The sequence below is a fragment of the Leptidea sinapis genome, chromosome 21 (genome assembly GCF_905404315.1).
Source record: "Leptidea sinapis chromosome 21, ilLepSina1.1, whole genome shotgun sequence".
Lineage (NCBI taxonomy): Eukaryota > Metazoa > Arthropoda > Insecta > Lepidoptera > Pieridae > Leptidea > Leptidea sinapis.
This window is the reverse complement of record NC_066285.1, coordinates 12,014,562-12,028,493: the sequence shown is the minus strand read 5'-3', so window position 1 is coordinate 12,028,493 and position 13,932 is coordinate 12,014,562. Positions and strand designations below refer to the sequence as shown.

At 33.9% G+C, this 13,932-nt stretch overlaps 1 protein-coding gene across 4 annotated transcripts in view; it reads left to right on the top strand.

The window, feature by feature from the left end:
* Positions 1-412: 412 nt before the first annotated feature.
* Positions 413-13,932, top strand: part of LOC126970610 (teneurin-a) — an 88,023-nt gene continuing 74,503 nt past the window's right edge. For 2 of the 4 annotated variants that reach the window (XM_050816627.1, XM_050816624.1), the window contains exon 1: positions 413-562. The gene's annotated coding sequence lies outside the window, so the exon portion shown is untranslated. Of the gene's footprint in view, positions 695-13,932 lie in introns of all 4 variants that reach the window. The other 2 variants (XM_050816626.1, XM_050816625.1) reach the window with 2 other exon arrangements.

The window sequence follows — 13,932 nt, the reverse complement described above, 5'->3', positions numbered from 1 at the left end:
AAGATCACGTCAGCGGTGTAGCATCGCTCAGTCACCATCGTAAAACGCAATCCCCCCGCTTCCCTCATCCCGCAGCTCATCCAACCCTCAACAGCTACCTTCCACCACGCATGCTCCAATTATAATCTCTTTAGAGATGTCCCATGTCGATAGTTCTCATCAAATATTATTTTCCAACCTGTGTTTTTACGATAAATCAGTTCAAACATCGTGAATTTATATTGCTTCAAATGTTTAGCTATCGGGTATTCTGATCAAATTTTCAATACGATGTTTAATTGTATTAGAAAATATGAATAAGTTGGTAGATGTTTTAGCTCGATATGTCGACAAAAGATAGGTCTGCATTATCCGGTGAGGAGCGATGCGCGCGCAATGGCGTCCCGAAGAGGGCATCAAAACGCCTGCGGAGGGCGTTGAGTCCGCGCGTGTCTTACCCTCAGTGTCACCGAGACACTCCGACGGTGAGAGGTACACTCGTAGTTCGGTAGCACGGTCACTGACCGATACTGAGACTACTCCATACCTCCCAGAACACCGCGCTTCGACGAGGATTTCCCTGGTACCAACCACCCTAAGTGCTCCTAACTATGTAAACTGTCGTGTTCAAATGTTTTTAGTTCGTGTTTGTGCTTCCCTCGTCCTATCACTTGTCGTACCAATGTTAGGAGCCTCACTGGCGTGTCGGCATGGCGTGAGTTTTGACCTAATAACTGACCTAATTTTTGCATCAATGAGTTCCGTATTAATTAATCGCATCTGTTAAATGATACGTAAACTGAATAATTACGTCATGGTTCAAGACATAACTTAATGAGATTCTGCAATGCTAATTATAAAATTTATCGAGTTTTGATAACTGAAGTATAACTAACTGAGGTAAACGATTTATGTATCCGAGGCAACAAATTTAATAGGTATTTTAATACGTTATAATTAAAATATTCAATTATTGTTTAATGAAATTTCATGAATTCAAAATTCAATTATTTTATTGTGAAAAACTGCTTCATTGACAAAAATTAGGTTCCAGGTAACTGTAGGTACATTATTATTGATTTCAATAGTCCACACGATGGATTAAATAATTAAAAAACAATATTAAATAAATTTTTACAAATGAATCTGTAAAACCAGGGATTTATCATTTTAATCGAAAATAAAAAAAGAAAATATTTAGTTTAAGTATAAAACAACAATTTTTAATTAATGTTTCTGTATTGACGTTTTTACCAAAATTACTTTTTAGCCGCTTTATTTATTATTTATTAGGGCAACTAACAAATTACACTCTACATGCTTAAACTTAAATATAGTAATATTATGAATAAGAGTTAATTCACTTATAAGCTATCACAACTTTCATATTTTTTAAAACGTTTTAAGGACAGGTACTTTGAACAATTTAAAAACTAAAGTCTATAAATATTTTAATATATAATTGAAAAATAAAAATAAAATATGAAAACAAGGTTTCTAAATCACTTGTGTAAATTATCGAGTATGAGACCCCAAAAATTTTAAGGTATTAAATATGTACATTTTCTGGGTCCTAATAATCAAATTGTGAATTTAACTAAATATGTCATTGACGGACTTAACTGCGTGATATTCTCAAGTCTTCCTTATTATTGTGGAGGTACCTACTTACCACGAGGTGACTCGAAGCTCGCAAGTCCTCCTTTCTAGGCTGTGTCCCAAATATATCTAAAAGATGACACTGGTAAGACTACACTATCTGTACGTCTGACCGTATGTCTGTCAGCGGGGTGTATCTCATAAACCGTTAAAAATACTACTCGGCTTAGTCGAGTTAGTAAGTCTTTTGTGGGGCGATGTATATATGCTTTTACAACAAGATCCCAGAAAATGTTCAATACAAAAGTATTACGTTATTCAAAAGAATTGTTAAAAAACGTTTGTGTGGTAAAGGTTACTATAACATAAATGACTTTCTTAATGATACCACAGATTGGGAATGGAGCGACGGCCCTCAGGCTATTAAATAATAAGTTTAATTGTACAATGTTACTTTGTTAATGTTACTTTAATTGTAAAACATATTTTTGATAATAAAAAAAGGCCGCTGAGTTAGTTGCGCCCATTCTTCTCAGGCCATTCATTCATTCATTTTGGAATGGGTGGTAGTTTTTTTGACTTTCAATAAGTGATTTCACATCCTATTTTGAATAAAAATATTTGAATTTGAATTTGAATAAAATTTAGACAGTGTGTATTACTATAGCCGCCAAAACAACAAATAAGTGATAAATTAAATTTTTTATAAAAAATAGTATTTAAAATCACTTATTCAACGTCAAAATGAAGAAGAACGGACGCAAAAAACTGCGGTATTCTTTTTTTTTAGTAAATTTTCTTTATAGTAAAATTGTTCAGTTAAAAAGCCTGAAGGTGGTCGCTCCATTCCCAATCTATGGTATCTAAAGAAAGATACATTTATGTGATAGTAACTTTTAGTTTATCTTTAAAATCCATGATGGATGATCCACAACAGCCAGTATGAAAATCATAAATATCTCTTTTTCTTCTCGCTTTTGCCCCGTTTTAATAATAGTCGATACGACTTTAAGGAAAGTAATCTGCCCACTACACCGTACCATACCATGAGGGTGTTATTAACGGAGCAGGCACATATAGTAACGGAACATATCATCATTTTTAAAAATACCGATTTTTAGCTTGCTTTCCGAATCACCCAATCCCATCTGAGCTATATTAGTCTTGTATATAGGCGAAATTTACCTTTGTTTTCTTATGTTATTGTAGCTGTTTCTCATTAAAACATGGATAAAACTAAATTTATTTAAATTGAAACCCAGCTAGATAGATTTATCGCCCCCGGAATCCTCTGTTTATACAAAATTTTATGAAAATCGTTGGAGCCGTTTCCGAGATTCAGATTATATATATATACATATATACAAGAATTGCTCGTTTGAAGATATAAGATTCACATGATTTAGACGCTCCGGGCATGCTACGTATCGGAATTGGTCGGTAACGCGACGGTCTAATTAGTGGGCTTGATCACAAACTTTTCAATACAGTGAATGTTTCCTTCCTTAACACAATCCTAATACTGTCATGGTGTTTATTCTCTATTTTTAATGTGAACCCAGTGAAAGTGATCCCTCTGGCCGTAGTGAAAACCCGTTTTCACAAGAACGCGTGCAGAATTACAGAACTTTAGACCTATTTAAATTGACACTAAATATTTACATCTGTAGCCCCTTAACGTTCTAAAAAAAATAGTTTTTCAATAGAACCAATCAGAAAATACGGCCTCATATTTTAACAAAAATCTGAAGCACTAATGAAGAAAAATCCCTAAATAATCTTTAGTGATTTTTATAGAAAAAAATTATGAGTTTTGTAGTCAAGTATTTTTTTAGGTCTTTAAACGCTTAAAAATTTTGTTAGCAAAGTGTTCATTGCACGACTCAAGTCTAGATTCCGATTTTTGAAGTGAAAACTTCTTAAGTTGCGCTTAGCGTTTTATTTTAAACTTCAACTTAACTTAAATTGAACCGTCACGCTCGGCTTTGTAACGCTCGGTAAGGGTAAAGTTGGCTTGAACTGGCTAAGTCAGCGCTAGCAGTAAGAGCAAAATTTACCAAAATAATTTATACACAATTTTTATTTCATATAGTGTGAGTATTATAACTTTATAAATACAGAACAGAAAATAGTATTATTTAATATTATTAACTTCGCCTTGATCTTAATTCTGTTGTCTGTTCTATGCTTAAGTGCTTAACACAACGCTGTTTCTTTTATAATAATTAAAGGTATATGTACAATAAATGCCAGTGGGCAGGGCACATAGTTCGTCGGACAGATTGCCGTTGGGGCAGTAAAGTCCTCAAATGGCGATCACGTACCGGAAGACGCAGTGTTGGTAGGCCCCCCACAAGATGGACCGACTATCTGGTCAAGTTCGCCGGAATACGTTGGATGAAGGCTGCGCAAGACCGGTCGTGGAAATCTTTGGGGGAGTCCTTTGTCCAGCAGTGGACTTCTTCCGGCTGATGATGGTGATGATGATACAATAGATATAGTCGAGTGTGAGTCGGACACATGAAGAGTTCCGTACTCTGTTACTGTTATTACTATGTATGAAACCTTATGTCAGCTGTTTTAAATTTTGCACTACACACTCTGTAAAAAATTCAGTTGTGTAACTTTTACAGCTTTTGAGATAAAAACTTCTGACAGACAGACCGACGGACTTATGACAGACAGGCAAAACGGACAACAGACTCTTAAAAAAGGTTTCATTAACCGTTGACACTTTCAGTAAACAATAGATACTATATACAATATAGGCTACTAAGTCTGTGGCATTTCTAAAACTAAAAACAAATTATAAAACAAATATGTGGTATTAAATATTTTTCACAAAATAACATTTTAATGTCAGCATAATTATCGTAAGAACGAAAAAACCACTTAATTTATATTTACTTTTGCATAAAATAAAAATATAACGTAATAAAAAAACCTGTGTCAGTTTCAGTCAGAGGGATTCGAACCCACGCTCGCTCTCGGAAACCATGCTTAAATCTGGTGCCTAAGACCTCTACTCCCCGTCCGGCTGTAATGCGACATGCGATAAATAAACGAAAACATTTGGGGCGATGCAAGAAATGTTTCACTTTATTCAGAGAAGACACTATTATTTAAACTTAGCACTAGTCTTATTATAATAGTAGATATTCAGTTCTAAAATAACATCTACAAAATTGTGAATACCAAAGCAATTGTAAATTTAGTAAAGAAATTTATATAATTATAAAATAAGTTATCAACTTTTATACAGTACGAAACCCTCGACCTCTCTGACACAATTCCAGCATTTTTTTTATTCTTTGAATTAGATTCTTCAGAACACTGTATCCACAGACAAATGTTTCTACATAATAAATAAAAAGTAGCGGCGCCATTTTGCGAGGAAACTTTATTCATAAAATCTGAGAGCAATTAGTGAACGTTTTGTAGGAAAAAACATTCTCATAGTCAGTGAGTCGTTTGAAAAACAACGAAGTAAGGATGCACGAACGGGTTGTTATGTTCAGATACAGAATAAAGATAATCTAATCACAGCTCCGCGTTCCTTTCCCAGCCGCAACACGTGCGCTTATTGTGGCTATAGATAGTGTTTTAAATAATTATTGCTAACTGGACCTTTGGATACGTTAAACAATATTTAAATTTCAGTATAATTTTGTAATCTTATTAATTGTATCTTCTTCTCCTCAGTCTGTCCACATTTAGTTCGAATCGCACTTCTTCGATTTAATATCTCGGGAACATAATATTATGTGCCCTATGTCCTTTATTGTATATACAAAAAAAAAATACAAAATCATTTATTTCGTACTTTACATGTACAAATTAACATTTTATACTGAATAGTAGAATTAACAGAAAATAAAGATATACAAGCGGCTAGTGACAAAAAGTTGATTACTAAAAGTTAACTAATCATATACAGAAATAAAGTAACAGTAATAACTATACAAGTATTAATTGTGTGTATATGTGTTGTGTGTATGAAAGTGTGTGTATTGTGTATATGTATTGTGTGTATTTTTTAGGATTGTTCCTTAAGAAGATTTTCAGTTTCCATATAGGATAGTTGTATTAAATATTTTGATAGAAGCTCTTTAGCCTTGAAGATGGAGTGTTCTTTAAATTTACATAGCTGGACCAGTTTATTATAAATCCGGGGGTACAAAAAGGTTGGAAAGCGACATGCAAATGCAGTTTTGACAGTAGTAACAGGCAATTTATCTGACAAAGCTTTTTAAAATGATCTGTTGGATAGTTATGGCGTAAAAGCCTTACACATATCTACTTAAATCTACAATATACATAACTAAAATTATAAATGAGTGTTACTACACCCTGTTATTATTATACGTATATTATACGTATTCTGACAAGAAAATATTAAATAAAATAACAGGCCGTTAGAAAAGGATATTAGTAAAATACTTGTACTATAATTGTATATATTCTTCCGTTAAACTTTATTAAGATAATAATTTTAAAAATATGTATCAACTTTATAGGTACAGACATTGCACAGCACTGCTAAAATACACTAACATAAGAAAAAAAACATTGAAGAAACATTTGTAATATTTGAAGTCTTATCCCCAGAGGTTTCATTTCATTTCATTCATTGAGTTACTCTGTCAGGACAATTTTTGTTAGCAATTATATTATTAATGTATAAATTTATTTAGTTGGCTAGGTGATGATAAACAGTCGCATTAATTCATACAACGGTCAATATCGTGACACTAATTTATTTATAATAATGCTAATACATCTCATAAAGGTGATAAATTAACACTTTTACATAAAAGCAGCCTCAAACGTCAGATTTGCGGTGTAAAATATAGATCAAAGTATTATTTAAGTATGGTTATAAGTTTCCGATTAAATTATAAGATTACACGAGTTGAGACTTCAAACAGAAAGTTAGGACTAGTTGAATTATTTGCTGCTTCCTGCAAGAAGCATTGCTCAGAAATAGTTTGTGCTTGCATTAAAATAATTTAGCAACATAACTTGACGCTCCGATGAAATATGACTAGGAATTCAGAAGCGGAGAAAACGTTATAAATTATGGTTGATTTATTGAAACAATTTGCATTTATATTTATAATGATTGTAATTCGAATATACCAACGAAGTGAAATGGAAAACATTTTAGTAAAGTAACAAATCACAATATTCTCTACCCCAAGAAACTATAACATTTACAGTTAGTAAACAATGATTTGAATTCACAAGTGATTTTCATTATTGTGTCAGTCAGTAAATTTATTAATCGAAAATATTATTTTGTTCAAGGAATTCACTTTATTGACATAAAATCAACAGATTGCTCGTCAACGTCAATCATTTAAAATACAATTTAAAAACATACTAATTTCACAAAAGTTTATACATATATATTTTAAAAATACTGCAATCTGGTTAAATAATAAAAGGTTGAACCATAAAATTTATAAAAGGAAGACTTCAAAGTATTCTACAAATATCTAATTATAAAAAGCGTGTTTATTATTAGATTTTTTCTTATAAGTATCGTTACTAATAAAATTAACATTACATATTGATATTAATTTCAGAATTACAACATCATTTATTATGGCTTAAGATTTATTGATAATACTTACAATTTTTTTAAAAATGGTCTAATTATGATGATCTCAAACACAATTAGAGTGTGTCTTCTAGTGAGAGATTCTGGTCCAAGATTGTTTTCGATATACATACTTCAAAGTGAGGTCAATATCTATTCACTCTTTGACCAAACATCGAAAAATTTTATTTTAATTGTTTAATTACGATTTTTTATCGATGTTTTTTTTTGTATTTGTGGTTTGACCACACTTACTGAAAAAGATCCCTTCTCTTATTTATGGCCTATTTCTTTTGCCGTTATTAATACATATTTGATATTGAAAACAGGATGAGGATCATGATTTTCGTTTCAGAACTTTATAACTAGAGAAGAAAATTAAAAATATATTTATTTATAAAATATATATTTATTTTATATTTCAATGGTTATTTTATTACAGTTTCTACATTTCATTTATATTTAAACTATAGATTATATTTTTTTAAATATGTGCTTAGAATGATATGGTGATAAAATATTACTGTATTTGCTTAACATTGATCGCATTTCATGGAGAATTTTGATACAGAACAGAGTCTTTAATAGTATATAGCGACAGTTGATTAAATGCATTTACGGTGATGTATACATTAACAGTTAAGATATGTATAAAGCCTCACTAAGCAAGCTCACATCAATGAGTAACAAAACGCATAATGTTCAGTTGTGATCGCAAACAAGAACCTGTTTCCGATACATTAACGGCAACTTGAACTCGGACCCTGTCGTCAATTAACTTCGACTTATTCCCGCAATTATATGCTCAAACTAAATTACTGGAAAATTCGATAGTAAATACCTTCACTAATACTTAACCGTGACACATGACGATGATTGCTCGACCAAGCTCACGTTCGTCTGTTGTTCACACGCTTTTCAATTATTTTAATCATTTTGTTTCGAGAACTCACGTTGTTAGGCATAATTACCGAATTAAGGCTTTACTGTAAACAGTATAATGGTATGAAATTAAAACAATTTCAAGTTAGCATCCGGATTTGACAATCTAATATCAGAGCTAAAGCCGTTCACGTTTATACTGAACTGAAATTCCATATATTCTGTTATTTTTTTTAATAATTGAGACTAAAATGCGCCGGGTTGTAGTAAAACTTAAAAAAAAATAAAACTTCAAAATTTAGTTCTTCTGGACGAAGCTATCCCGCTCAAAGTCACGCGTGGCGAGTGTAGGTACCTGCCATCACATTTGGCCTGGCACCGACTTCAGTAGTAGTTTTTTAAAATAGTATAACAGTAGTTTTTGTTTCCTTATAGTTTTGTTCCAATTTTTTTTATATATCTACTTAATTGCCGAAATTAATCTTTAAGTAAATAGTATGAAATTAAAAAACTAGAGGTTTATCAAATATAAGCGTTTTATATATAACGGTCATAATACAATGAATAAGGACCGTTAAGTGTGGTTTGAACGTTTCGGCCTTAGTTTGTGAATCCAACTTATTATCCAACATTGAGAGCGACCCTGGTGCGCCGGATGCGTGGGAGGACTGGTGGTATCCTGGAATTGATAGCAGCCGGACTAGGCCGCACTTATGTTAAAAATTGTACCATCTTATATAGTAGGGTGGGGTAAACGGCTATTATGTTGTTATATTAACTTATAATTATTTTAACTTATTTAGTAATACGGCTTTACTCTCGATTTATCGGTGTGGGTACAGACTAGTATCGGACCATTAGGAGTAAGTCCGCAGTAAGAGACGGGACGTTATCGCGAACCCACTACACTCACCCTGATGAAGGACCTCCGAATGGTCCGAAACTAGTCGGTACCTACTCGGACAAACCGTGAGTCATGTCTCACGAAACTTTTAATTATATAAATATTTTATTTAAAATTTTAATGAAACGAACATAATTTTATTTTATTTAATTATATTAGTAATAATATTGTCGGTGGTGATTACAAGTAAGACGAAACAGCCACCATTAATATTAATAACTGGTGCGTTAATTGAATAATATTTTGATGCGATTCTTAACGGACTTGCATCGCAACAATCGGCTGGTACGTAGTTTTCAGGTTGTTAGTTTTTTTTATGAAAATAAGGGACCAGACGAGCAGGACGTTCAGCATTGATACGATTCTTGAAAAACCCAAAAAATCTGAGCGGCACTACAGTCGCGGTCCTCAACTTGAGACATAAGATGTTAAGTCTCATTTGCCCAGTAATTTCACTAGCTACGGCTCCCTTCAGACCGAAACACAGTAATGTTTACACATTACTTCGCGGCAGAAATAGGCGCCGTTGTGGTACCCATAATCTAGCCAGCATTCTGTGCAAAAGAGTTTATATTATTGATACTAAATATAAAATATTTTTGTGTGTGTGTATACATAAGAAGCTGTTCAAGAACGAGTCGCACACGAAATTCTTTAGGTGTTCTTGTTTATAACTCTTTGTTATAGTGGCATTAGTAATAAACAAATTAAATTTGAAAACAAAATTTATGAACGATGCGGGTCTCGTACCCGTGACCTCTCGCGTTCCGTGCGAGCCCTCTTTCCATCTAAGCCAATTCGAGTGACGAATCGTTGATAAATCTTGTTTGTCTTGTTTAACTCTCAGGTTGTGGCTCCATCTACAGGATCAACTGAGCAGGTTATGTGTAACGGTAAAGTAATTAATCCCAGAAGTGAGGGTTATGGGTGTTCTAACTATTACAGTTTATGAGATATAGCGTGCTGTCAGACGGACGGTCGGTCAGCGGTGTCTAGTCTTGAGCAGAATAATAATACGCGCACGTTAGCTACCCTTCATGTAACCCACCAGTGGGAGGCTCCTTTGCACAGGATGCGGGCTAGATAATGTGGGCAAATATAGAGCGCAATTGCAGTGCCGCTCAGAATTTTTGGGTTTTTCAAGAATCCTGAGAAATGGGATTAATTACCTGCGTATCAATTACCATCAGCTGAACGTCCTGCTCGTCTCGTCCCTTATATTAATAAAAAAAACTAACCGATTGTCGCGATGCAAGTCCATTAAAAATCGCATCAAAATATTATTCAATTAACGCACCAGTTATTAATATTAATGACGGCTGTTTGTTTTGCATAATAATTTAAAGAACGAATTATAAAAGCCGCGGTCGAAATCAATTAAAATTAATGATGAATTGATTCGTGTTATTGTGAAGTGCGGTCGTTTAAGTGAAAATACCTGCACTATCACGTCGGCCCCCTTTGTTTTAATGTGGATGACGTCACGTGTCACTAATGAAACGTCACGCACACATTGTGTACCTTGGCTGGTCTAATGTCGTCAGCTAATGCGGCCGTGCTCGGACAAGAGGACAATTTCCGGACTCGCCCCAACCTTCCCGTCATTACTGGAAACAATTCCCATGCCATTATAATCATTATTACTTAATATTACCGCTTGCTACCTGCTGATTTACAAAGAGTTTACATTTAGAACGAGAAATTCCTTGTTGGTGTCGTCGATTGACTGGTTGGAACATGTTGTGTGTTGTTTACCTCATTTATTACATTTGTCATAACCATAATGTTAACACCGGGAACAGACGTAAACTTATAATGCCTACTACTCGGCTGATTCGAGTTAGTAAGTCTTTTGTGGGGCGATGTATATCCTTTTACAACAAGATCCCAGAAAATTTTCAAAACAAAAGTATAACGTTATTCAAAAGAATTGTTGAAAAAACGTTTGTGTGGTAAAGTTTACTACTATAACATAAATGACTTTTTTAATGATACCACAAATTGGGATTGAAGTGACCGCCCTCAGGCTATTAAATAATAAGTTTAATTGTACAATATTACTTTGTAAACATATTTTTTCGATGAAAAAAAAAGCCCGCTGAGATTGTTGTGAGAGACCTGAGAAGAATGAGGCATTCGTTTTGGAATGTAATTTTTGACTTACTATAACGTCACATCCTATTTTAAATAAAAATATTTGAATTTGTCCTAAGATTTTTGACCCGAGTGTTGTCGTATCCAACATAATAATATGTATCTGTGGTCTTCCTCCACAAATGCGAGTTTCAAGGAACTTTCCTTTTTCTTCACAACCAAACTATATTCGTTGCGGTGTATATCCAGATCGATACAACGATGGGTACCTTTACAAAAAGTCTATCAGTACACACCTTAAAGATTCGGCAACATTACTGAAACTAACTGTTGTCAAGCAAGAGCAGTTCCGACTCACCGTCAGATCACTTATTGTCATTCGAATTTCAAAAATAAACAGAGCACATATCAAAACTTACTCTCTTAATTCTTAGCTAAAGTTATTGCCTGTCTGCAATTCAAGTTTCAATGGCCAAAATGTAAAAAAAGTTTATAAATAGTAGTTAAAAAAACTAAAAAACACGCTATTTATAGAAAATCGAACTAAAAAATAGATGCAGATAAATTAACAAAAATCTCATTTTGCAATAATTTTATCAAATTAATGTATTATCCATCGGTCCTCGATAAATCTACGAAGTTTGAACGAAATCTGGCAGTTTAAAGTGGGTCAAAAGTCGCGCCCAAATGAGCTGATTACAAACAAACAAACATACATACAAAACTAATAAAAAGCATGTAAAAATAATCGTAATTATGCTATTTCACAATTGCACATTCAGCATTTCGATACATAAATATATCACTAAGACAATCAGTGAAGTAAATTATTTAATCAAAAGTTTCTTTCGACACGAAAAAAACAAAAAGGTCATCGTTGACAGATGCTAATGACAAATTAACCGCCATAAGTCGTTGAGACGTTCAAAAATAACGCTGAATACAAAAATGTTAAGCATTTTAATCTCTTTGAGTATTTTGCGAAGTCCGCGTTTGTTTTCAATAAGACTGGAAATAATCTGAGTCACAAGCGCCTCTCCAAACAATACCGTCTCACAGAAGCGGATGCTACCGCTCTGAGAGTGTTTGATCTCATCTTATAAAACTCTCCATATGTCAAATTAGCATATTTGTTTTTCATTCCGTCTTTTCTTTAATTTTATTTCTTTGGAAGCTCTTTTGTTATGTTTTATTCGTAGAATGTGTAGTGTGGATTTTAAAAATGAATTTGCATATTTCATTACATTGTTGTTCGGGTTGGAACATATATTTTACAATCTATCACTATGGTATTGTTTTTAGACCTGGCGAAATCTTATATCCTTAAATATGCAATTCTTGTTTATATATAATCTGAATCTCGGAAACGGCTCCAACCATTTTAATGTTTTTTTTTTAAGTTTCGGGTGCGAGAAAACGATCTAGGTTTCAATTTAAAAAAAATATCCTTGTTTTAGTGAGAAACTGCTACAATAACATTAGAATACAAAGGTAATCTTCGCCACTACATACAAGATTATAATAGCTCAGATGGGACATTGGGTGATCCGAAAAGCAGAAGACCCCGGTCAAATCCAGATGTCCTATTAGTTTTTTTTTTGTTCAAGTTTTGTACTTAAAAATCCGAACAAGGCTCGGTCGTCCAGATATTATAATATTAAATACGGCCAATTGGTGTAGTTGTAAAGTATTCAAAGTAAGATATAATTCGCACACGACCGCATGCAGCTCCCACGACAATTACATAAAACAAAGTGTGCAGCAAATCTCACTCACCAAAATGAAGCATAAAATGTTATAGCGGAGGCTCGGGAATGAGACGGGCGTGCGTAATTACCCGTCGAGAATGCGGCCCAGTCCTGTGGCTAGCCAACCTCTAACCGCTTCTAAACTAGGAATAAAGTGCTCATTCCGTGCCCTTAACTCCTTAATTACACTCAGAACTCATACGTCACATTGGCCTTCTACGACTTCTAACGGCTTAGAAGTTAGAACACTTGAGCTCCTCGCAAAAAAGTCGTGAGAAAATTGTTGTGAGCACTTCGTTTGTGTAACATGTTTTATATGTTTCAACTCGTGTTGAACTGTCAAATAGCATTGGTCGAGAAATAGCTTAGTCACGCTTACCTTTGTTTTATCTGAGGAACGTGTTGAATGAACAAAGAGTGTTGAAGTGGTCGAGACTCGGGTCCTGAGGGCATCTATTAGGCAGACACAAATCGTTTCCCACAGCCTGCGCTCGCTGCCTCAGGAATCAATATCTTTTATTTTACCGCGCTCTACATACTCACGAAACACACACAGTCATAGTCGCCATCCTTGCGGGAGGGACGGCCGTTAACACGTCGTACTGAGAACAAATACCAAAGAAATTACTCCAATTAATGAAATCTCATTCCCTCCGCACGTGTTTGTTCTGTTGTCACTTAAATCTCTTTAATTAAAATTGGATCTACGTCATATCGTGATATAACTTTTGAGACTTGGTAAGTCTATTTAATTTATGAGTTTTCATTCGACATCCATGTCTCGGCGAATGTCTGAGACAAGTCCTAATTTACTTTTAAACTCTCTTAATATGGCAAAGGAGCCGCAGATGTCACGAGAGAAAAACTTCATTGACGTTTTTATGTGAAATTCCAAACCTTTACGCCAATTAAAATAGTTGAACACAATTTTTTAACGGTGACACATGACGAAATTTATTTGGGTCGTGGTGATTAATTTGGGTTGGCTGAGAGCAAAGATGTTAAAGTTAATGTAAATAGTGGTTCAGCGGTTCTATTGGGCTTGCTTCTTGCGCCGGGAGCATGATTCTTAAATTGTAAACATTGCACTTGTTAATTGCTGCAACGTATTGTTCACCATTGTT